The sequence below is a fragment of the Parasteatoda tepidariorum genome, chromosome 6 (genome assembly GCF_982258835.1).
Source record: "Parasteatoda tepidariorum strain Cologne lab strain chromosome 6, Ptep-v5.0, whole genome shotgun sequence".
Classification (NCBI taxonomy): domain Eukaryota; kingdom Metazoa; phylum Arthropoda; class Arachnida; order Araneae; family Theridiidae; genus Parasteatoda; species Parasteatoda tepidariorum.
In genome coordinates, this window is record NC_141760.1 from 38,436,019 (window position 1) to 38,461,518 (window position 25,500).

At 25.5% G+C, this 25,500-nt stretch overlaps 1 long non-coding RNA gene across 3 annotated transcripts in view; it reads left to right on the forward strand.

Moving 5' to 3' along the window:
• Positions 1-25,500, forward strand: part of LOC122269938 (uncharacterized) — a 181,914-nt gene that overhangs the window by 94,659 nt on the left and 61,755 nt on the right. The window contains exon 4 of one of the 3 annotated variants that reach the window (XR_011636430.2): positions 22,901-22,956. The exons of the other annotated variants lie outside the window; for them this stretch is intronic. This is a non-coding gene — a long non-coding RNA (uncharacterized LOC122269938). The remainder of the gene's footprint in view (positions 1-22,900; positions 22,957-25,500) is intronic. 3 annotated transcript variants of the gene reach the window in all.

A 25,500-nucleotide genomic window follows, 5' to 3' on the forward strand; every position in this document is an offset into this window, starting at 1 on the left:
CTATACAAAATTCATATTTAAGAGTAAATTAAAAAAAGAAGTTTGCACGTAATTCTAAAGCTCATTAAACGCTAAACTTACTCTCACTGAGTTTATTGATAAAAATCAAATAAATAAATAGCTGTAATTACTGTAGAACATTTGCTTTTACTAGTTTTGAGAGAAATAATTTCCAAAGACTATCATAATTATTATATGAATGCATTTTAAACATGACATATTTCAACTATAGAAAATATCATATTAACGATTAAATTAAAAAGGGAGGTTACCTAATGCTTATTAAACGCTTAACTTATTTTCGTTGAGTTTATCAATAAAAATCAAATAAATACATATTGAATTAACTTCCGTCTCTTCTTAAAGAATTAGCCAGGTTCTTTTACTTTTTAAATCAAGTTTTTTTTTCCAAGCTGTCGCAAAATTCAATTCGATAATTTTGTATTTCTTCATTAAGCTTATTTCTAAACTCTACGTGATTATGAAGATTTCAAATTGTTTATAAATTTTGAAGTTTTCTACATCACTCATAATGTGAATAATATTTTAAATTAACCCCTCCTATGTGTTAATAAACAGCAAACTTATTCATTTTCATTCCATTCTACAGATATAATCGAATTTGATTCAAAGTTTTTAATTCTTTTTTATAATGCCATGACCATTTATTAAAAAAATTTGTTATGATGCTTCTTTTTCAAATATTATTTTAAGTATTTTGAATTTTCATTGCTGCTTCTTTTGAATGTTAACGTTTCAAATACATTTATTGCTGCCGTATTCAAACTGCCGTTTACTCAACTTGTGTTTCAAATTGAAGCGATTTCATTTGCTTGTAATTAGGATTGAAATGTTAAAATTGCCTATCATTTTTTGCTTGTGCATAGCTTCCAGACCTAAAAAAGACTGATTATGAATTCTTAATTTTGATTTTATATTTATTATTAGTGTGAAGTTATTGGTAACATTGGTTTTTAAATTGTACGAATATTCAAAATTTATAACCAAAATTTTTTTTTCGTGTTATCAAAAGTAAAATTATTTATTATACATGTTGTCAGCGAAAAAAATTTAAATATATACTAAATGAACATTGTTTAAGAAAATCAATTGATGCTATTGATACATTTAATTATTGCAAAAATATTCAATTTATAAAGGTGCGTTCAACTAGGTAATACTAGGTAAAATTAGGCAAATATAAACTTTATAATGCCCGAAGAATCCTAAACAAATAAGGTATATCTTATTATTTCCGTTATTCTTTTCTTCTTCATCATCTTTTCGTACTATTAGCTATTTTTATAGGTTATTGCAATTTCACATCAATATTAGTTTATTACAATTTTACTTCTTTAGTATGTAATAAAATCAATACAAGAATTGGGAAATCGTAATTAATGTAATATAGAATAACCCAATGCCATCAAGAGTTATTAATCTAACATAAATTGAAGATAAATTTTATTTTATGGAATCTCTCGATTCCACTGTTAAATACATCTCAGGTATGGATCCAACTACTTAATTAACTTCATTCAATAAAAGACCAAATCAAAAATAAATATATTCCAAGCGGATAATCTAATTAATCATTTCAATAAGCATGCATTGCTTCTGCTTAATTAAAAGCCATCTTCTACTCATTTCGATGTTGAGCGATGCAGGATACATCTTTTCCGCAACTATTTAAGGGATTTGGTTAAAAAAGTAGTCAGAAAATAGAAAAGGCTATTGCGAGTGTCACGAAGCAGTTATTTATATGAAATATAAATTGATAATAAAAAAATTGATAATATATTAATATTTTTTAAAAAGAAATTGCGCTGAAGAACGTAAAATTTTATAGTTGAATCTGGTAAAGATTCAACATTGTGAAATTGTGAAGCATTAAGAAAAATATAAAGTGGAGCGTCAAATTAAATAATTTAAAAAATAAGTTGTTACAAATTTAACAATTGGAAGCAGAAATAACTGTCCCTTATCCACTTAGTATGGTAACGTTTAAAATTACAATGACATATTAATATTAAAAATCGAAATTAGAAACATTTCTCAGAAAAAAGAATTCTTTAAGTTTAAGAGAACTATAAGAAGACAACATGAACTATTTAAAACCAATATTAGAAAAATAAGAAAAATCTAATAATAAAAATCATTTTAACAGTTCTGCAGTTTTTTCTTCCTGTTTTTCTCCTTCTTGATTTAAGTTATACACAGTAAAACATTCCGGACCAAATAACGGTTAAAAAGTACCGGAACTTGGTATTTTGGGTATATCATCCATGAAATCCATTTTGCAGTAAAATCCATTTTCAAAGTAAAATATTATGCTGTAAAAATTACAATATTATTGTTAAAATTATGGTTTGATTGGTTGACTATTGATGGTCTCCTTTATTTTTTACATGTTTGTTTTGCTACCAATGTGAATATCAAAATTGCTACATTTTTAAAAAAAATAAATTTTTCTTTCATATTGGCATACCATATTTAATATAGTTTAGAATTTAAATTGTAATTTCATACACATAGCTATAACACTAACTACGTTTTAAAAATTAAATTAGTATTTCAAATCTGCGAAGCATATTTACTATATTTTAAAAATTGAGTTAGTATATAATTTAAATTTTCGTTCTTTAAAAAATTGGAAATAAGTGTTTTACTCCTTTTTTGTTGTAATAAATTTATATTCCTAAGTTTCAATTTGATAAAATATTTTTTTATTCAGAATTTGGAGCTTCTTAATATCATTTTCATAAATTTCATTCATAAATAAATGTAATATTTTATTGTATTTATCTTGCAATTGTGTATTTTTCATATTAAGATATCTGCAACTTATTTTATTTTAAACATCATGTATTTATCTATATTATTAATGCTGGATTAAAGCAAAATATTGTGAGCCATGTTTAACCAATTATAATATTCTTAATATCACCTATTATAATATTTTTAATACCCACACCAATCTCCTTGACAATATTTACATTATTATTTTCATAAAACAATGATTGTTACTTCTTACAGTTTTTTAAATGAGGTACATAGCCTATGAATCATATCCCAGTTTTCGAAAAATTAAAAATGATAGTGAAAAAGAAGTTCGCCAAAGATTTAAGTATCTATGAATTACATTTTTATTATGATAAAAGATCAAACAAACCTGTATTCCTGGATTTTTGATAACTTTTTTTTAACAAAATTTCGTTATTTTCTTAAAAAAAAATCTTGTTAAAAAGCTGCTTGATGATTCTTTGAAATATAGGGTCGCTATCTTAAAACAATTATAAATATTTAAATATTTGCAGAAAGACTAAGAAAAAAGGGATAAGTATGCTGCTACTTTCTTAGTTTCGCATTGTATGCTTTGCAACTTTCCTCAGTAAGCTTTAAAATGTTTTTTTCTTATGATTAAAAAACTTTTTTTTTTCTTTGAAAACGATAAGAATGATAAATAGTTTGGTACAAAAAAATATAAAGTTTAAAAAATGTATCTAGAAGCTTGAAAAAAATGTAATTTCACGATAAGCTTGCCATTTATCATTTTTTGTTTTAAAGTGATACTTCCTTCCTCTTAAATAAAAAAAGAAAACTAAGATTTCGTTGTGCAGCCTTTTTTTCTACTTTTATAGTGACGTTATAAAGGGCAAGAGCTGCAGAACTGCAAAACTTGTCGATGTGACAACTTACATTTTAAGCTCGAAACATATTTATTTTATTTTTTGCAAGTAATCTTCGAAGTTCATAATTTTAATCAATAATTAATCGCGATATATTTAATTTTTCTCTTGAGCTTAGGAAAAAAACTGCTTACGTTTACACTATCTTTTTTTTCACTGAACAAAAATGTGATGAAGAACGAAGCTCATGAAAAAAAAATAGACTGTTAACTACAATGCAGTTTTATTTCATATTAAGAAATTTTAATATTTATGCACATTTAAATTTACTTTTTTATGAACAAAATATTTAGTTTCATTTACTCTTATTAGTGTCGTTTATTCAATTCAGTGTTTTTTATTCCATTTATTGTTAATAGTTAATGAATATGTCGTAGACATGCTTAGAAAATTTTATTGTCTTTTATTGAAATGCTTTAAGAATTAAAGTACATACATATTCGACTTATAAAAATTACCAAAATGGATTTTTAAGTAAAAAAAGATAAAATCTTAATCATTTAAAAATATAAAATTACATTCGTGAAACATAATAACTAATTTTTTTTAAATATTAATAATATTTTAAAATCTTAATCATTTAAAAAAATAAAATTACATTCGTGAAACATAATAACTAATTTTTTTTTAAATATTAATAATATTTTAAAGTTATTCAATATAAAAATTTAAATGAAATTCTGATATACCTTAATTGTTTCTTTCTCCACTAAAACATTAAAAAGCAAATTTTTTTAAAATGTTGCTAATTCATGAAACAAATTAATAAAATTTCAAAACTGTTTAATTGTGGTACATTTTAAAACGCAAAATTTATCGTATGATAATCTTTTTTGAAATATTCTATAGAAATTAGAGAAATTTGAGTAAAAAATGTGTTTTATTCTTTTAAAAGAAATCTACTTACATTAAATACTTTTAACTCTTTAAAAGTACATAATTTTTGAGTAGTTACTTAGATACAAAATTCTTTATAAGGATAAAAATGCATTTAAAAAGTCATATATAGCTTACTGATACTGTTATTAATAATCACTAGTTCTAAAGCTACGGTTTTAATTAAGATAAAAAAGTCGGCTTCGGTATTATTTGTCATTTAATCATACAACGAAAAGAATATAATAAAGATCATATGAAGATATTCTAAAAAACATCAAATACAAATTAATATTATAAAAATTATTAAATAAAAACTTTTGTTTTTCGTGATTTTGATCAGTGTTCTCTTTTATAGAACGGAAAAGCCTGTATTTTTCACTATTATTAATTTTAAGGTAATGCCAAAATTGTATAATTTCTCTTCCATATTTCTTCTCTCCAATTATCCAATATTTAGAACTGCTTGAAATTTGAATAGAAATATTGCTGCTTGTTTAATTTTAACACTAGTAAGACTGGACATCAATGTACATCTGGAAGGACGGAAGGTGCAATTTGACCTTATCTTGATATTTTGACATTACATGTCATATTTTAATTGATATTATAAGGTATAATAATTACGCTCCTATGAGGTTAATAAACAAATATAATTGAATAAACACTTAATAGGATCATATTATGAAAAGTCATGAAAATTCAGAGCTTTTAGTTAATTACTATTGAAATTATTGAAAAACAAATAATGAAAAGAGCCAAAGTGGATTAATTTTCTTCTGGCGATAATTTACTTAAAAAACGCATAAAAATAGCTTGAAATTCTCTTTCATCATTTTCTAAAAGAAATATTAAAATTAAAATTTTAATTTTAGAAATTTTTATTTCGTTTTATGTAATACTAATCACAGAAACTAAAGAAGGCAAATTAAAGTGTAAATATCTTTATTTACATTAAGTCAAAAAGTATTTTTGAAACATTAGCTATTTAAAAAAGAAAATAAAACTAATTTTTTAAGTTTTAACTTATTTTTAAGAAGAACTATACTTACAGAAGAGTTTTAAGTTTTTGCATTAGTTTCGACACAAAAGTATAATGTATTTTTTAACCCCTTTTATGTCTGCTTTTCTTTCGAATTTTTGACCCATTTTTTTTATTGCTGAAAATTAATATATGTTTCTTCCTAAATTCATAAATGCAAAATATTTTTTTCAGAAATCAGGTTTTTCTCGACCTACTAGTGGTGTCTTACGAGATTTCCAGTTTAATACACAATGATCCACGAATTTCCAGTTTTCCTTACAATGCATCCATGATTTATCTTAAATAAAAAGCAAAAAAAAAAGTGAAAGCATGTTTATTAACTTTAAGGTGCTTAAGATAAATATATGCATAAAATAATTACTAAAATAAGGTAAAAAAATATTATGGAAAATAATTTTGGGCATCAGAGCGTGAAAAACACATTTATTTCAAAATTACCATAACTATTTCAGCATACAACGGTAACACTAATAAAAGCGAAACTGCATGAAGTGCGAAAAGATTTTGATTTCAATTCAGGGCGGGAAAATATGAAGAAAGTGGGACATGGAGAAAAGTGGGTCACATCTCTTAGCAATATTCAGAAATACGAAAATAATCAAAGGATTTAAAGAGACGTGCAGCGACAAATTTAATTTCAATGATGCAATTTTTCTCTTCGTCGTATGTCATGCGACGCCTACCCTATGGCAGAAATACGTCAAACGTGTGCGACGCTGACGGAAAAGGGGTTAAAGACGTTTTAGAAATATATTCTAGTCTTTAAATTGCAATTAAATTTTAGTGAAACTTAAATACGACCGTGTTATACGTTATAAAAACATAACAATAAAATCTTTATTTTTGCACATATTTTAGCTTTACTAAACTTTTCTAGGGATGAACTTAAGCATGTTTTGTGTATCTGAGTGTATTTGAACCTAGTTCAAATTTATTGCCTATAACCATCAACAATGATGTATGTAGAGAGTTAAGAAAAGTTACTGTAATGGGAATTTTATGCATTTCAAATGTATCCCAAGTGTGAAATCATTTAAAAGGACAAAGTTTTGAAACTGCCACAGTTTTTCAAAGCTAAGGTTTATACGATAAGACCTGAATAACGGCCTTCTAAGAAGTGTGTCCACTTTTCTATAAATAAATGAAACTGTAGTTTAACACCATCCCTTTTTTAATAGATTTTGTACTGCAAAATGTACTGTTGTATGCTTTTTTCTTGATGTGATTAGGGTTTTTTTCCTGATAAATCCGAGAATCTGATATTAATCTTTTTACTAAACTCATACAGAAATAAAATCCCAAACGCATTACGATATTTTTTGGCTATATTTTTGCTATAAATATGATTAGATACTTGCTTAGATAGTATTGTCAAGAAAAATGAAACTATTTTTTGGAGCTAAACAAATATGCATTTTTTCTAAGTCCTTTAATTAATCTCTTTCTGTAATTGTTATTTTTAATTTTAATTAAAATTTATTAATTAGATTAACTTTCAAAAATATACATTTCTCCGAAAGAATGAGAAAGCACTTCAAACATTTTTTTTGTATCACATGTTTGAAAGGATTCTGAATAAAATTGTTGCAATTTTTTTTTTAAATTTCTACCTTTAAAGCTATGAAACTTTGTATTTTGTTAATTAGATAATGTAGCATAGCATAAAATGTTTTCTGTATATTTCATATTTAAGGTGCTTAATTATTAAACAAAAATAAATCATGGTTTTCAGATTTATATACTTCAATCATATTAGCTAAATTGAAATAATTTATAATTATAATTTAAAGTGCTTTGCATTATAGTGTATAATTATAAATTAAAGTGGGTAAATAATTTTCAAAATTGCTTTGTTTATTAAAAGGATTCTAAGTAATATTTTTGAAAAATTTTTTATAAAAATTTGATGATTAAGGTGATAAAGTTTTGTACTTTATTAATTTGATAATGCAGAATAATACAAAATGTTTTCTGGATATTTCATATTGAAGGCGCTTAATCATTAAATGAAAGAAAATCATAATTTTCTGATAAGTCAATTATATTTGCTAATTTGAAATATCTTATAAATATTATTTAATGTTTTTTGCTCAAAAGAATAATGTACAAAAGGATATATAAAATATATCCATAGAAAGTTTTACAATATTTTTTCTAGTTTCTCGTTTCAGTACTTTTCAGAAACGTCTCAAAATATCAAAGCACTTGGAGGCACTAATGTTTCAGTAATATCTCATGTCAGTATAGTGCATTATACGTACAAGTTTCCTATCTTAAACAGAATTGTCTTTAGAGTATAAAAGCTTCAGGCATAGCATATCGATCAGTCTCTGCTTTACTATTCATCATTTTTAGCCGAATGCTTCTTATCAAATGCATTTTCCGCTTTCTAGCTTACAAAAACATATCGCTCAAAAATCTTATATAAATACATTTTTTTTAAATGGAAGTGTATTTTTTGAAGAAAATATTCCAATTCTGAATTGAAAATTCTAAGCCAGCTTAAGCAGCTTTTATTGAGTTTAACTGAATATTTGTGAAAATAAAATATTTGGACTGGAAATTGAATGCTTAGTGTTCCAGCAAAAGCGTGGAAAGAAGTTTTTATTGTTATAGTTGAAGGTCATGTCAGAAATGTTTAAACTCATATTTTGTACCGATGTTTCCTTCTATCTCAATAATGATTAATGCTTCCGTCATATTTATACAAATTACTTGTTCATTCTAGGATATATGTTCTGTTAACTGTTTGTTTGTCTACATGCATATTTTTTGTCCGTTTACAATAATCTCATTAATAGTGGATTTTATAAAATTAATTTCTTGAGAAATCTTCACACATTATGAATTTTTCGATATTACATTGTTTTTCTTGGATACACAGCTTTATTTCCCTCTACTTTGATGCCAATTTGACTTTGATGATTTCTCTTACTCTTGACTACTTGATGTCAACTTTGATCGCTTTGACTTTGATGTCCTTTTACCACCGTCATAAATACTCAGTTTTGATTCTAAAATGCCTCTGGTGAATGTGGTATAATTTTTCATTACATAGTGTTTTTAGAAATAATTTAAAGCATTTATTCTAGAATATCAGAGTGCGTATTATAATTCTAGAAAGAAACAAATAATTATAAGGAGTGTTTGACTGGAGATTATAACACCAAAAAAAAAACAATACACTATGCAAAACTATACCATATATTTGTAATATTATTTGATTGATTAAGCTACACAAAAGAAAGTAATTGAAGCATATCCTTTTACATACTTATTAGACAACTTTTTTTTTAATTTGGAGTTGAATATGGAGCTTAATATGCTTTAGAAGAAATTTTTTTTACTATTATGTATTCTTTTATGTGACCAAATTACAGTTTCAAAACTAACTATTTAAGCATTTTTTATACCGATGATGGTCGTTTTAATTCAGTATATTTAATAAATAAAATATTTTATAGAAACTTTTTGTAGCCAAAAATTCTAAAAAAATGAGAGATGAAATATAATATATTCCAATGTCAAAATATTGCTTGAAAATACTAAAAATGCAATTCTGTTTGAAAATAGAAATTGGAAATTACATAAATTATACTCACGAGTAATATAGTGCTTTTGATTAGAGAGGGGCTTAGCCTAAGAAATAATTTCCAAATGAGTTAAATTTTCTATCATCAGCAAAACTATTTCCTGCCATTCTTCTTATCTAAATGAAATACTAATGTGATTATATGAACAAATAATAATGAAGCTGAAATTCACATTCTCAGAAAATAGAGCTTTCACTTTTGATGATTATGCAATCCTTGAGCTCTTTTTCGTTTTTTTTTATTATTATTATCATTTTGTAATAAAATCTAGTGGTTTATTAGAAGCGTGAACGCCTTGTCGATGTGACGAAAATGTGGTATGTGACGAAATAACTATAACTATGTGACGAAAACGTTTCTTTGACTCGATATCTCAACTCGTAGTGCATTTTGGGCGAATGACTTAATAACTAGAATGTCGAAACTAGAATGAAGACAGGAAGATTGAAAATTTGGTGACGATGTACGTTGAACGGTGATCAAGGCGTTGGCCTCGTGTCAGAAGGATCAATGGTTTGAATCCCGCTTTTAGCATTGTTGTATACTGTTTCTGTGTTCTATCTGTTATTCTAGTGTTGTTTGGTGACATAAATCCTCCTTTATAAAGGCCACGAAAAAATTATAATTAAAAGAGTTCGACACATTTGGCACCAAGACTTTCTTCTTTGGAAAGAAGTAGAATAACGAAATATTTCTTTACTTTTTGATAAAATTTGTTTCTTTTAAAAAGTAACGATAGTTATTTTGTTACTTTGACGACATTTTTGTTCTGAGTATATACCAGGAAAAGGTTTGGTTTCAAAAATGAAGAAACTTTCCTGATATAAAAGTATCCATTTTTACAGTGTAGATTATTTTAATTTAACCTATTTAAAGCTTTAGTCTTAAATAGGGGCTTTACAAGTATAAATACCTTACTCTAAATATTCTTGACTTTAATTCAAGTGTTCTGTAATTATTCGATTCATATTGGTGATAACTCTGTTCGAATTCATGAAGAACTTTTTTTCCAGGTCCTTACATCCTTTTTCCTTATTTAACGCTGAAATGGGTATCGTCAAAGGAACATTCTCTGCCATGTCAGAAAGCATACAAAAAGCAACTTAATAAGCTGCCTTTTTTTCCGACTTATCCTTCTTTTGAATATTTCATAAAGGGGACACTCGCGCATAAAATCATTTAGGCAGATTTTTTTTAACGTGCTGATTATTTGACCAAAAGCATTCGCTTTTTTGTGATTGGATACATTTTAATTTATAATTGCCATTCAGATGAAAACTTGAATCATCTGAATATTAAATGAAACTTCACCTAACATAGAACGGAATATTAATATAAGAATTCCACCAACATTCGTAGTTTTTATTTTTTTTACCTGCATCCATTGTTCTAAAATTCATTGTTCAATTGAACTTATTTTTTTTATAAATAGCGTATTTTTAAAAAAGATAAATTTGCTCGTCTCAAGTGCGCTAAAATAAATTATTTTGTTTTAAGACAAGGGGGATTTGGCACAAAATTAAAGTTTTTAAATTAAATATTTCTCCAAATGTGCACTGAGAAAAAAGTGCACATTTGTATACTACAACCAGTATATGCCAAAAGTTATCGAGTTTATGGCTCTAGGGGAACAACAAAATGCTCGTTAGTTTTATCAGAAGCTGTTGACTGATGACTTTGATTACAAAATATGGGTTTATATGTCATAAATTTGGCAAGTGTAGTAGCATTTGGTAGTTTTAAGATGATATCTTAAGTGATCGTGATTGGCATAAAAACAATAAATTATATTGAACTTCATTTTTCTTATTGTACATCTTACTGAATGTGCGGCAATGAGGACTATGATTTTTTTAAACCAGGATTATGTGGAAACCCGTTGTCATATGAAAGGAAAATGTCGAAATGTATATATATATATATTCCTTTTTTTTATCAGAATTGTCATTCTTAAACATTACCGTAATTTTAGAAATTTGTTTTTCTCTGTATGCCCTTGAAATATTAGCTTCTGCATTCATGGGCACTATTGTTTTTATTTAAATAAAAAAATAAATAATGTAAATCATTACAACATCAGCCTATTGTTCGCCAGATTTGGTTAAGCAACGGATTAATAGAAGGGAAAACAATTTCAACAAAGTCTGATTTGGAGTAAAACAATTATTAAAACAATTTCAATACATTTTATTTTATCTTATAAATTTCTTTTTTCTTAAGGAAAATGACTTCCCTGAAAGTATAACTATCTGATTATTTGATATAAATATAGAAAATGATTTTCAATGAAAAGGTCATAATAACTGCTCTTTTCAAGGAAAAATAATGACATCCGAATGCCATTCAAAAGGAAACTATGATAATTTATCTTCAACTGTATTCTGGGACACGATGTTCAAATCCTAATTCAAATGCCGCCAAAATAATGCGAACACAACAAGGTTCAATTGTTCTGAAGAACTAAAGAAAAGCTCGTTAATGGAGTATATTGAAGAGGAATAATAGTGATCCGCTTGCCTGCTAACATTTTATTGTCGTAACGTAGACTAAGGAAATATATTACTGCATTAGCAAATCAAATAGGAAACGAAAATATGAATGTCGCACACAACATACTAATCATTTTAATATAACGTTAAGGCATTTATAAATAAATATAAATCCAATTTATTAGCAAATTTAATGTATTATTGCTTTATTATAGGTATTTAAATTACACTAGTGATTTAAAATTACTTTTGACGCTTGCTTGATTTGATTTACATTGACAATTAGCATTTGACCCAAATGAGAGTTCTTCTTTTTTTTATATATTTTTTTCTGACGCTCTAATTACAAACAGAAATGTATTTTAGTACTTTTTAATTGAGAAATAGTTACTTAAAAAAGCAATTGCTAACAATCGAACATGTAGCAATTAAAAAAAACAGTGTTAGCTTATAAGAATTATATTTGAAGTAAAATATAAAATCCATAAAAGTAGTTTGATTTTTTTTCTCATATTTAAAACTTTATCAATTGAATAAATATTTAATTTCTATTATACTCAAATATCGAGATTTACAAACATTAAAGCTTTTCGAAGTGGACACGTAAAAGGATTTTCAACATTTACCAGAGTTAATGGCTTTGAGTTGAGAATATTCGGGATTTTTTCAGTTTGATTGCCTGACTGGAATGTGAAAAGCTACTCTTTAAGTTAAGTTTTATGAATTTTTAATTTGACGCTTAGGTGATTATTTAGCTCGTTTAAATACGCGTGTATGTATGAAATTATTCTAATAAAAATGTAATCATCTTCTAATGAGGTCGCAAGCTCGTTTCTTGTATAGGATTCCCTACTTACACTCTTTTAATGAAACTTCATGTACAGTTGACTAGATTTATCGTAGTACTTTCTCTAACGTTTAAGAATACAAAAAATGCAAATTTAAATTGCGAAATTATATTAATGATGACGCATGATTTCTGATAAAGTGGTTTAATCTGTTTTTTTGTAATCTTCAATTTTAATGAAATTCGGAATATTCGACTATTTTTAAGGTTGCAGATTATAAAAATAAAAATAAATTGAGAGGGCAAAGTGATATTTGAGGTGTTCCAATGTTTGTCAGGCTGATATTGAGAAGGTTAACATGATTTCATGACAAGTAAATAGTTGGTGTTCGATTTTTAAAGTATTGAAAACTATGCAAAAATTCTGCAGCAAATTATGGTAAAAAGTACTGGCACTCAGAGTGCCGATACTTTTATCGTAAACTCTGTTTTAACCAAAACATGTTGCGGAACAAAAAAAAATGTAAAACGTAATTTTTTCCGGTAATTATTACCATTGAATAACACAATCACTCTCATTAATTAAATACTTCTGTAAAAATTACGGTACAGTATTTTACAATGAAAATGAATTTTATGATAAAATGAATTTTACGGATGACGCACCCAAAGGGCCCGTACTTTATACCCCGTAATTTGATGCGAAATGTTTTACAGTGTAGTTAAATATCATTGCGGAGAAAAATATTATGATATTAAATGTTCTATTTTTAAAACTAATAAAGTTACAGGGTTAAATCAAGATTAAACAATTTGGAAACAGCAATTTACTGCTTGTCAGAAATATTTCAAAAAATAAAACTTTATATATTTCGGTTGCTTGAATTGATATTCTTTTGAAGAAAGCATTAAAAACTCTGTAAAATAAAATTTTCGCATTATATGTTAGAGATCTTCCTTAGTTAGTTGCATCTTAATTCTTCTTTATGAATGAAAGGTATCAAAAATTAAACGTTTCAGTGGGTTATGTAGTTTATACACAGTATTTGAAAACCAATTCGATACTTTTCAAAGTGTATACTTGACTTAAGTAGAGGTTTCTAATAATTTGCCTTAGGGCAATCGGCAGCTTTGAAACTCTGCCAACTTATTGGTTTGTGGTACCGTATAGTATTTTCGGCTACTTGGATCTGATTGTTCCATTCCCTTTAAGGACTTGCCTTATTATTTCTCTCAATTGATAAACCTCATACAGTGATTAACAAATAGAAAGTAATCTTCAATCAATCGAGTATAATTTCGCGAGACTCAGTTAATATAAAATATTTTAGTGGAACATTACTTCACACAAAATTGAATATTTATATCTAAAATAGCTATAGACAAAATGAGAATAGATAAGAGTAATTTTAATCATATTTGAGTCATACTTAAATTGCAAGTAATCATTCAATTATATTAAAATTGTCATATCCGAATCCTATTCGTCTAATGAAAATTTGAACCATGACATTGAAACTTAAATTAGATGTATGCTTGTTTCTTATTTTAATTCAAACAAACCTTTAATAATCTATATCCATTTAAGCTAATATGCCTTTAGTTATGTGATTTAATTAATATTTGATATACCAGCATTAATATATTAATATTCAATGCACTATAACAATTAAGTACATGCTAGGCAACATGAGATTTTCACAATATTTATGTACTTTAACTTATTTATTCCAAAGACTAAAAACACAATATTTTTACAATCTATGAAGTAGAAAAGGATTTTAAAAGGAAGCTAAATTAAAACAAGCTAAATATATATATATATATATATATATATATATATATATATATATATATATATATATATATATATATATATATATATATATATGTATATATATATATATATATATATATATATATATATATATATATATATATATATAAAGTTCAAAATGAAGAATAAAACAAAGAAAAATAATAGACATATGAAAAAAAGGGGTGGGAAATAATAAGTAAAAAAAATAACAAACAACATTTTATTTAAAAAAAAAAAATGGATTGTTAATAAAAAAAACCGGAAAAAAAGCCGGAAAAAAAAGATATAATCTTTTCTTCAGTCCACACGATTTTATTAATGTTTTTAATGTTTTTTCTTTTTATTTTATTTTATGATCTGTTTTTACATGTTATTTTTACTTTTTATGATGTATTTTTATGTAGTTATTTTATAAAAAAATTTTTTTTTGAGTGCTCCTCACACTATTGTATTAATAAATTTTGCTTTGGCTTTATTGATACAATATCAGAAAGCACTCTGTTTTGCGGATATAATCGTGTGGGCTGAAGAAAAGATTATATCTTTTTTTTCCGGCTTTTTTTCCGTTTTTTTTTATTAACAATCCATTTTTTTTTTTAAATAAAATGTTGTTTGTTATTTTTTTTACTTATTATTTCCCACCCCCTTTATTTCATATGTCTATTATTTTTCTTTGTTTTATTCTTCATTTTGAACTTATCTAATGAGTGCTGTTTACTTGCAGCTTAAGCGCAATAAATGATACTTATTGTTTTTCTTAACTTTCTTAGTGTTCTCTTGTATTTATTTATATATATATATACATATATATATATATATATATATATATATATATATATATATATATATATATATATATATATATATATATATATATATATATATATATATATATATATATATATATATATATATATATATATATATATATATATATATATATATATATATATATATAATTTATATCCTTTGTATAATTTATTTATATTCCTGACATTATTGATACAGAACTCAGAAAAATATTATTTTCATTACTAGCAATAATATATTATTGTATCTTTTGTAGATTTTATTAGCGCAGTGCCATATTTTCTATAGACAAGCATAAACTTTGTATAGACTTCGTTTTGCATATTTTAATTTTTATTTCTGCATCAATTTAATATAGTTTCAAGATCTAGGCATTTATTTTATGGGCATTTTATTTTTAAATTTAGCAAAACAAGTTCGTAATTTTTTTCTGACCTGTTTCGTAATAAGATCAAAAATGTATGTTTGTATATAAGTATGTCTTATTCAGTTTCTATTAAAAATAGAAACTTTTGAAAAGTTCGAAACCGAGCAAATTTTGTAAGAGAAATAAGATTTCTAAAGTGTGTGATGAATGATATAAGCCTTTTTGAAAAACAAATTGAAGATAAGAAACTTCGCAAATTGTATTGAGTTTTCCTTCCTTCCGGCTCGAAACAAATTGAAATTTTTATTTGAAAACTCAATAACTCTCAATAGAAACAATATTATAAGTATCCAATTTACAAAAGACAATTGGAGTAAAAAAACAATATAATATAGTGTTTGAAAGTTATGTTTAATATTTTCCTAAGAACACAATATTTTTACAATCTATGAAGTAGAAAAGGATTTTAAAGAAAGCTAAATTAACGCATGCACGCTTTATTATATATATATATATATATATATATATATATATATATATATATATATATATATATATATATATATATATATATATATATATATATATATATATATATATATATATATAATATATTCATATATATAATATTTTCATATATATAATTTGTATACTTTGTATAATTTATTTATATTCCTGACATTATTTACACAAATAAGAGAAATTAACATAAAAAATAACATTTAAGACGTGCGTTTTATGAATGCTTTCATGATAAATATGCTTTTTATTAATTGCTTTCAGTTATTTAAACTAATCATAGATTAAATAATTTCGAATTATAAACAGCAACAGTTTTTGATTCTTTCTAAAATAAATATTTCAAAACATCGCACTGAAAATTTTAACTAAAATTGCTATATAGTTATATGAAGATAAATTTACTTACAGATAAATAATAACATTTATTTTGCAAAAATAAAATAACTGATTAAATTTAAATTGAACACTTAAACATTTGAAAATATTTACATTAAGGAAACAAAATATTTTAACTTTTTTTTGTTCTTCCATAAAAGTATCTTTAAATAAAAGAATGTCATAAGTAAATTTTCATTCGTATACTACATGTTCCAGAGATTTGACCGAATGTGTATTTGTTTTAACCGTAGTACTTGAACAAATATTCATTAACTAATGAACGATTAGCAGACAATGACATACATGGATGATAAGAATAAAAAAATTAAAAAAACCGCCAAAAGTTAATACAACTCACTCAGTCTTGAAATCTAGAATTTTCTCTAGTTAAAATTTAACATGGTTTTTCGAAGCTCGCCAAGGGAAATAAAAAAAAGTCATAGGTAAAGTGACTCACACTTGAAGCCAAGCTATAATTTCAAACTATGTATATTATCTTACCCATACAGAGCTATTTAGGCTTTTGAATGGATAAATAACTAAAATATTCAAAAATCCTTATTTTTTTTATTTTAAAAATCACCAATTTGGTCGTATTTTTTCAGCTATATGAGAATTATCAAAATCAGTACATTCTTATTCCTTTTTTTCTGTAGATTCTTATAATCTCTGATAATACAGCACTTTTTTTAAAGTTTTAATGTATTTATAGATCAAAATCACGTATATTTAAACTTTAATATTCAAAGATTAGAACACAAAAAAAGTTACTAAAATTGTGGCTTCTCTCCATATTGACGTTTTGCTCCACTTTGAGAATAAAGAAAGGCGATGTCTAAAAACAAGCTAAACTTAAAACTCAACAGTAATGAGCAACTGTTACCTACTCAGAGCTTTTTTGAAACGAGTATATTATTCGTAAATAAGCATCATTTCATATGACTATAGAACCTTCAAAACACTGTCTTAAATTAACAATATCTCAGCATAACACTAATAGTTTCAGATTGTTTTTTTTTTTACCTAAAAATTTCATATTTTAAAACAGCTCACCTCCAAAAAACGTGCTAACTTTTAAATAAAAGCAGCGTCATCAGGTATATTACAAAATTTAATGACTGGTATTGTAATTAGAATCAAGTAATATACAAAAAAAAATTTATACTGTAAAAATAAATTACGTTTAATTAAATATATAACATCGTCATACTTGTTTCCAAGATTTGTAATTATGTCGAAAGTTAGATTTCAGAAACTATTAGAGTAATTTTACTCTTAAAATAAATTAAATCATAAGTTCTAGAAAAAATTCACAAATTAGAACTGCTTGTTTCGGGATTTCGGACTGCTTAATGGTTAAATATTTTATTTTTTTCGCTTCGCTTCCATTATATTGCATTCAAATTAAACTTTTTTTCCAAACATTCAGAAATCCAAACGCATTAGATATAAAATAACATTAGCATATAAATTACAAAAAAACTTAGAATAGCGTATAAAAAATAATGTAATGATGTGAAAGCTTTGTCATGTTCTTATTTTCTTTCCTTTTTTTCAGAAAATTATTATATATTTTTGAAATGACAATAAAGCGTATAACTATTTTTAAAAAGTCAACAAATGAAAGTAAATTGAATCTCGAAAATACCAAAAAATTATGCGATACCAAAATAGAAAACAGAAAAGAATTATTTTTGTGATACGTTTACTTGATGTTAAAAATCGGCTAACCAGAACAAACATTATGTGAAGGAAAAATTTAAAAAAAATAAATGTTTCTCAAACAGAGGCAAAAACTAACAAAAAATTGTAAAGCGCAACGAAAACGAAATAGCAAATTCAACTTTTCTTTCGAAACATAAAAAGCTAATTTACCAAATGTATTCAGGTTTATCCTTTTTGAAAATAGAATAACTATAAATCAAATTTTTTTAACTCATTTTTTGTGACTTCGTGAGCACCATGATTTATAAAATAACATTTTATGAATGGATTTCGACATAATTTCATTTTTACATGTCTTTTTTTAATAAACATTTTCTGCATCTTTTGCTGATACGTTACAAATTAGCGACATACCATTTTAACAGGAAATTATTCCTCAAAAGAAAAAAAAAGAACATCTTTCTTTTTTTTCAGTAGAGCAAAAAACTTTAAGTTTTAAATTAAATTTATTTATGTTTAGTTAAAAGCTAGTAATTTTGTCAAATGTATTTGATACATTAGAAATGTGTTTGATATATTATTTTCCATCTCTACCATTAATTGCAAGAGTAAGAACTTGATAGGAAATAATCTAAAACAAGAATGTATACATATGGAAACAAATTATGCGATTTGTAGTGGTATTTATTTATAAAATAGGGAAAACAAGAAATGCATGCCTTTATTTTTCCGAGACTGACTAAATTTCGTTTCGATTACATATTGTGAAAGCAGTTTCCTTTTTAATTATTTTCCGCCGCCGGGATTTTGTAACAGATTTCAAGATTGATTAAGAAAACTGCCAGTGGAGGCAATACCGGACAATGGTACTAAACCAGCAGTGCGAGCCATTTTGAACTCTGTCGGGTTACTACGTTGGCTAATCTGGCTGTAATAAATGATAATTCATGTGCCTTGGTAAATAGGATAAAAAAATCACATTAATAAAAGCACGAACGATGTATTTGCCCGGTGTTCCCTACACTGATATTTTTAGAGCTAATTGCCCTTACCCAGGGCACATTTAGAAGTTATTTCTCATAATCAGATATTTAGCTCTAATAAATATTTATATTAAGCTTAGAGTCACTGTCATATTTTTAAGCTTGCCTGATGCACGTCGCATTGAAGTTTTTATTTATTTATTTATATTTAAAGTTAAGAGCCTTGCTGTTTTATTAGCTGGTTCCCTATTTTTCCTGTACATTACTGTTTTGTGCGAAGAACTGACGTTCAGGTAGCCATTAAATAAATAATAAATAATTATTTGGTATTGATAATCGGTAATTTCTGTTAATGCTCAAACTGTTTTTTTTTTCAATTTGAATTGCGTGTTGTCACGTCACATTTACACTTAGTGTTATGTGACAATATAATACCTAATTTTACTTAATGCTTTAATTTTTCTTTAAACGTTATTCCTCTTTTCAATTTAGCAATGTTTTCTTAACTTTCTTGTTGACCTTTCTCATGGTCATTGCGGTCATCGCACTTCCTGTGGGGAAAGTCAACCAACCCCTCTATTCCCGCCTTTCTTTTTCTTCTTTTAATTTTAGGGGGGCTAACTAACCAATCTCTTTCCTTTAAACTTCAAACTCTCCGCCTCTTTAAATTTAATTGGCCATAATTTTTCTGGTCCTATACCAGGTAAAGAATTTTTTAAGTCACTTTGAATGCATTCTCTCTCTCGAGCCTTCGGGCAAGTTACATTTTTTCTCCGAGATGCAGACTTCGGTCCGTATCAAGGGAGTTTATGTTTTACATCTTTTTCTCAGCCAGCCTATAATTTAAATTAAATCTGTGAAATTAATTTCTGTAATTTTAATAGCTTAATTTTTACCCGTAGTTTTTTTTTTATATTAAAGACCCTCTCGAATTTAAGCTTTCTAGCTATGAATATCTTTTCTATAGTTAAATTTCTCGTTTTATTTATTTTAATCTTATGCATGACACCTCCTATTTCTTTATTCTCTTGTCATCCATTTCTAATAAATGGCATTCCTAATGTTAATTGTGCTATCCTATTTTCCACTAAATATAATGTGAGTTGTTTTGAAATAAATGCTCACGGTCGTTAAAATTTATGTGTTCATCTCTTCATTTGCTGTTCTCGTCAAATTCTACTGTATGTGGTGGGTGATTTTGTAATTCTGTTTTGGGCATGCCTTCCTTTTTTACATTGGAAACATCAGCTTATTCCATTTATCTTAAATGTTAAATTGTATCTGGATATAGCATGACTTTATCGTTTTTATCTTTAATATCCAACTTATTTTAGTTTCGCCCTTTTTCCAAATTTGGTGATACCAATTTCACCCATTTTGTTCAAACCTCACACTCTGTGCCCTTTGAACCTATTGGGTTATTGTTATACCACGATAGCATTGTACTACCACTTTCATTAACGATCACATTCCCCTTAATTTAATTTAATCACCCTTTTATATATTTCGGCCTTAATTTGTTTTATCATGACATTTCAATCATTTACCTATTTTTAATCATGACTATATCCAGAGATACATCCAATTATGCAGCCCAGCCATTTTAATAATTATACATAAATAACTTTACTTTGTTCGCACCAATTCAATTTTTTTTAATTTAACTGTTACACACATACACACACACACACACACACACACACACACACACACACATATATATATATATATATATATATATATATATATATATATATATATATATATATATATATATATATATATATATATATATATATATATATATATATGCAAAAAATGCTTGTTTAAAGGTTGTTCAGTTAGTATAGATTTTACGTTTTTAAAAAGTTCAGTGACTGTAATATGATAGGATTACAAACCTTTTGATGTGAAACAAAATATAGAAGTTTTGATAGAAAAATAAGCAACACCTCACATAAAATAGAAGTAGATGTAAATATTTTTAAAAGTATGAATCAATCAAAAATGGTCAATACGATAGATATAAAATAATACTAAAATTTCACCATGTGGAAACATTGTGGAGCGAAAACTATAAAAATTTGGGAATTCTCTAAATATTTCCTAATACATTTTTTACAACATATATCTAAACAAATTGAATTAAAATCACCTTCAAAAGAGTTTTCTTCTTGTATCCTGATATATTTGTTCTTGTTTCAATGCAAAAATGATTGATTTCGTCACATTCATAGCTTTAAACAGAAACAATAAAACTTTATAGAAATTTAAAAACAGCAATCGATATTTACTGTTTAGACATCAGAGATTTCAATGACGCTAATGTTCTGCTAAGCTATGCTAGAAGACCATAAAATAATCTATTTTCTTGATTCTAAAATCAGATAAAAGAACAATGTCATTTTAAAACTATTATGTATAATTTTTTTTTACAGGAAGCATTAGATAATAATTATTTCAGAGAACAAAATACTTGAAAAGGATATTTATAGATGATTAAATTGCATTTTTACTACAATCTTATACATAACTGATCCATAAAATTTAAAGTATACTTTATGTTTGAATTTCTCTTACTGGTTATCATGGTTTTGATTTATATCCTTTTGTACAGTAATAAATAAAAATTTTCGTATTGAAATGTGATTTGAATTATATGTTTCTGGATGTGGTTTTTAATCATGTTGTCCGAAACTTTTTATAAATTTCCGTAATAACAAATATTTATGTCTTGCTTTTTTTATATTTTATAGGAGAATCTATTACTTTGTGACAAAAATCTGTTGATGCTTTCCATTTTAGCTTTTTTCTCTGAATGCAAAACTGGTCTAAATAAATCTGTTTTATTGTCATGCTTTGCAGCGAAATAAAATATAATCTGATTTTAAAATACGCAAGTTTTTGGAAAATTACATTTTTTCTTTGATAATAATAAAAGATAATCTAAGCATTTTACTTTAAATTTTTAAATAATAAATATTTTAATCCCTAAGGGTAGCAAAAAAACATTTATGTAAATAAAATCTATTATTACTGATTTTACTAAGTTTATGTAAATTTATTTTTTATTACTTTTCTTTTTCTTTTTATTATCTATGCAGTTTTTTCCTGAAAAAAATTTGATTCTTCTTCCGTTTTTCTATTAATGTTAGTCAAAAATGATTATTCAAAGGAAATTTGTTTTCTTTTCAAAATAGAGTTTTTTCCTTATTTTAATTTCTATTGGAGGCTTTGTATAAACCACTTCAGTTTATCAAATTCAGTAAATTATTGAAGATGTTGTTTCATATTGATTATAAAAAAATGCTATTTTTATAAATTCATTCTACTTAAAAATTTCTATCTTAATTAAATATAACACAATTCTCTTGATATCTTTTGTTCGTGAAAATCAAAGCAATAAAAATAATTCTTTTGAAGAAAAGGATTATAAAGAAGTAGTAAAAAAGAGAAAAATGATGTCAATTCCAAAAGTTTATGCTTAGAAAATCAGTTTAAGACATATTGAATTATTTTAAGAACAAGAAAGATTTTTTAAATAAGTTTCTGAAGTTCAGATATTTTTACGGAACATGTAGTATTATGGGGAATTTTTTTTAATAAACTGTTTCAATAATTTTTTTTATGTTTACTGTACAAGTAAAAAGTTTTTCCAAAAAAATTAACATACTTACCGATTATTAAAATAGTTTTATGACTTTTTGAATAATCTTTTTTTTATATAAAATATTTTTATATATGTTTTAATAATAATTGTTTGTGAGAGTATAGTAATAATAGTTTTTAGTAAGAATAATCTAATATGTTTCTGTGTTCATCAAATATTTTGCGTTTTTAATTATTATAAAGTATAAATGTTTTTTACTTATTTCAGTAATAACTTTCCAAAATGTTCCTCATTGGTTTTAAGAATCGGGTGAAGAAATATACGTAAGATTTTTATTTCTTTTTCAATATAGATATTTATAACAAAATTCGGGAAGCAATTTATGTATAACATATTTTTTTATATCATAATGGATCTGCATATAATATAGTCAACCGAAACTCATAATCACATAGTAAAACCATCAATATGCAAAGAAGTAGCAATCAGCATTTGTTAATATTCACATAAAAAGTCACATCGGTATTCAACTGAGAATTATTTTTTCAACCTTCGTTAAATAACATTTATAAATGATATTTGTTTATTTTTACTGTTTAATATTGCTCTATGTTATTATTATGTTTTTTCATTTAAATTTAGAAAGTAAACTAGAAGTTTTTTAGAAGTTCCTTTAGAAGTTCCTTAATTATATTATAAAGCAATATGCTAAAACAACACATTTTACTATATTGCTTTATTATACAACTTCTTATGGCAAAACTACGATTTGTTTATAGAGAAGAAATTTTTATATAGTGAATAAATACTAAATGTTATTTGCTTTCATAAATTTTATCTTAGATTCGAACCCAGTTCACTTCATCAGAAAACGTGCACTCTATCCCCTGAGTCACCACGGCGCTGCTTTGATAAGTTGTAAATCAAACTGTTCATAATAGATCTCTTATTTGCAAGGAAACAATCTTGCAAAGTAACATATTAAATTAGATTTGTATTTACCGAAAAACTATATTTAAACAGCCCATATTAAAGAAGCAATAGAGCGAACAAATTGGGAATTTTTATTTTTTTAACTTTTTGAAAAGATCGAAGATCTTAAAAATGATTTAATGTTAAAATATGTGAGACAAATTTTCTAAAAATACACAAATTTGTCCAAAAGTGATCAAAGAATGTCTTTAAATGAGATTTGCTTTTACCGAAACACAATATTTCCACAGTATACATTAAGGAAGCAATAGAGTGGGCACTTTGCGATTTTTTTTAAAATTTTCTTACAAGAGCGAATATCTTGAAACTTGGTTTAATATAAAAATATGCACCTCAAATTTTCTGAAAATGCCCATATTTGTTCAAAGAGCTTAAAGAATGTCTTGAAATGAAATTTGTTTCAACAAAACATATTTCTAAAGTCAATATTAAAAGAGCAATAGAGCGGGGTTTTTTGTGAATTTTTAAAAAAATTTTGAAATGAGCGAATCTCTGAAAACAATATGCTAAATTGTCCGAACGTAATTTGTCCAAAATTCTCCAAGAATGTCTTTAAATAAGATTTTTTTACCAAAATATTATATTTTCCCAGTTCATATTAAAGGAACAACAGAGCTGACAATTTGCGATTTTTTTTAAAATTTTTTAAAAAGAGTGAATCTCTTAAAACTAGTTACAGTTTAAAATATGTGTGTCAAATTTTTTGAAAATACCCATATTTGTCCAAAAGTGCTCAAATAATGTCATTAAATGAGATTTGTCTTTACCAAAACATGATATTTCCACAGTATACATTAAAGAAGCAATAGAGAGGACAATTTGGGATTTTTTTAACATTTTCTTATAAGAGCGAATCTCTTAAAACGGGTTTCATATAAAAATATGTACGTCAAACTTCTAAAAATGCCCATATTTCTCCAAAGTGCTCAAATAATGTCTTTAAATGAGATTCGTTTCACCAAAACATATTTCCACAGCAATAAAGGGGACATTTGATGAATTTTTTTAAATTTTTTGAAAAGAACGAATCTCTTTAAATTGGTTTCAGTTAAAAATATGTGAGTCAAAATTTCTGAAAATACCCATATTTGTCCAAAATTGCTGACAGAATGTCTTTAAATTATATTTTTTTAAACCAAAATAAGATATTTCCCCAGTCCATATTAAAAAAGCGATATAGCGGACAGTTTGTGAATTTTTTTGAATTTTTTTAGCATAGCGAATCTCTTAAAACTCTTTTCAGTTTAAAATATGTGAGTTAAATTTTCTGAAAACACCCATATTTGTCCAAAAGTACTCAAAGACTGTCTTTGAATGAGATTTTTTTTACCAAAATATGATATTTGCCCTGCCCATATTAAACAAACAACAGAGGGGACAGTTTGTGATTTTTCAAAAAAAAATTTTGAAGGAAACGAAACTTTTGAAATTGATTTCAGTTCAAAATATGTGAGTAAAATTTTCTGAAAATTCCCATATTTCTCCACAAGTGCTCAAAAAATGTCTTTAAATGAGATTTTTTTTTATCAAAACATGATATTTCCACAGTCCATATTAAAGAAGCAATAGAGGGAACATTTTAAGTATTTTTTCAAATTTTTTTGTAAAAGCGAAACTCTTGAAACTGGTTTCATGCCTAAACATATGCGTAAAATTTTTCTGAAAATGCCTATATTTGTCAAAAAGTGCTCAAAGAATACTTTTAAAAGAGATTTTATTTTATAAAAACATGATTTGACCACAGTCCATATTAAAGAAGCAATAGAGCGGACACTTTGCGAATTTTTTTAAATTTATTTTAAAAGAGTGCAATTTTCAAAACTGGTTTCATGCTAAAATGTGTGCGACAATGTGTTCTGGGTTCGAATCCTGGG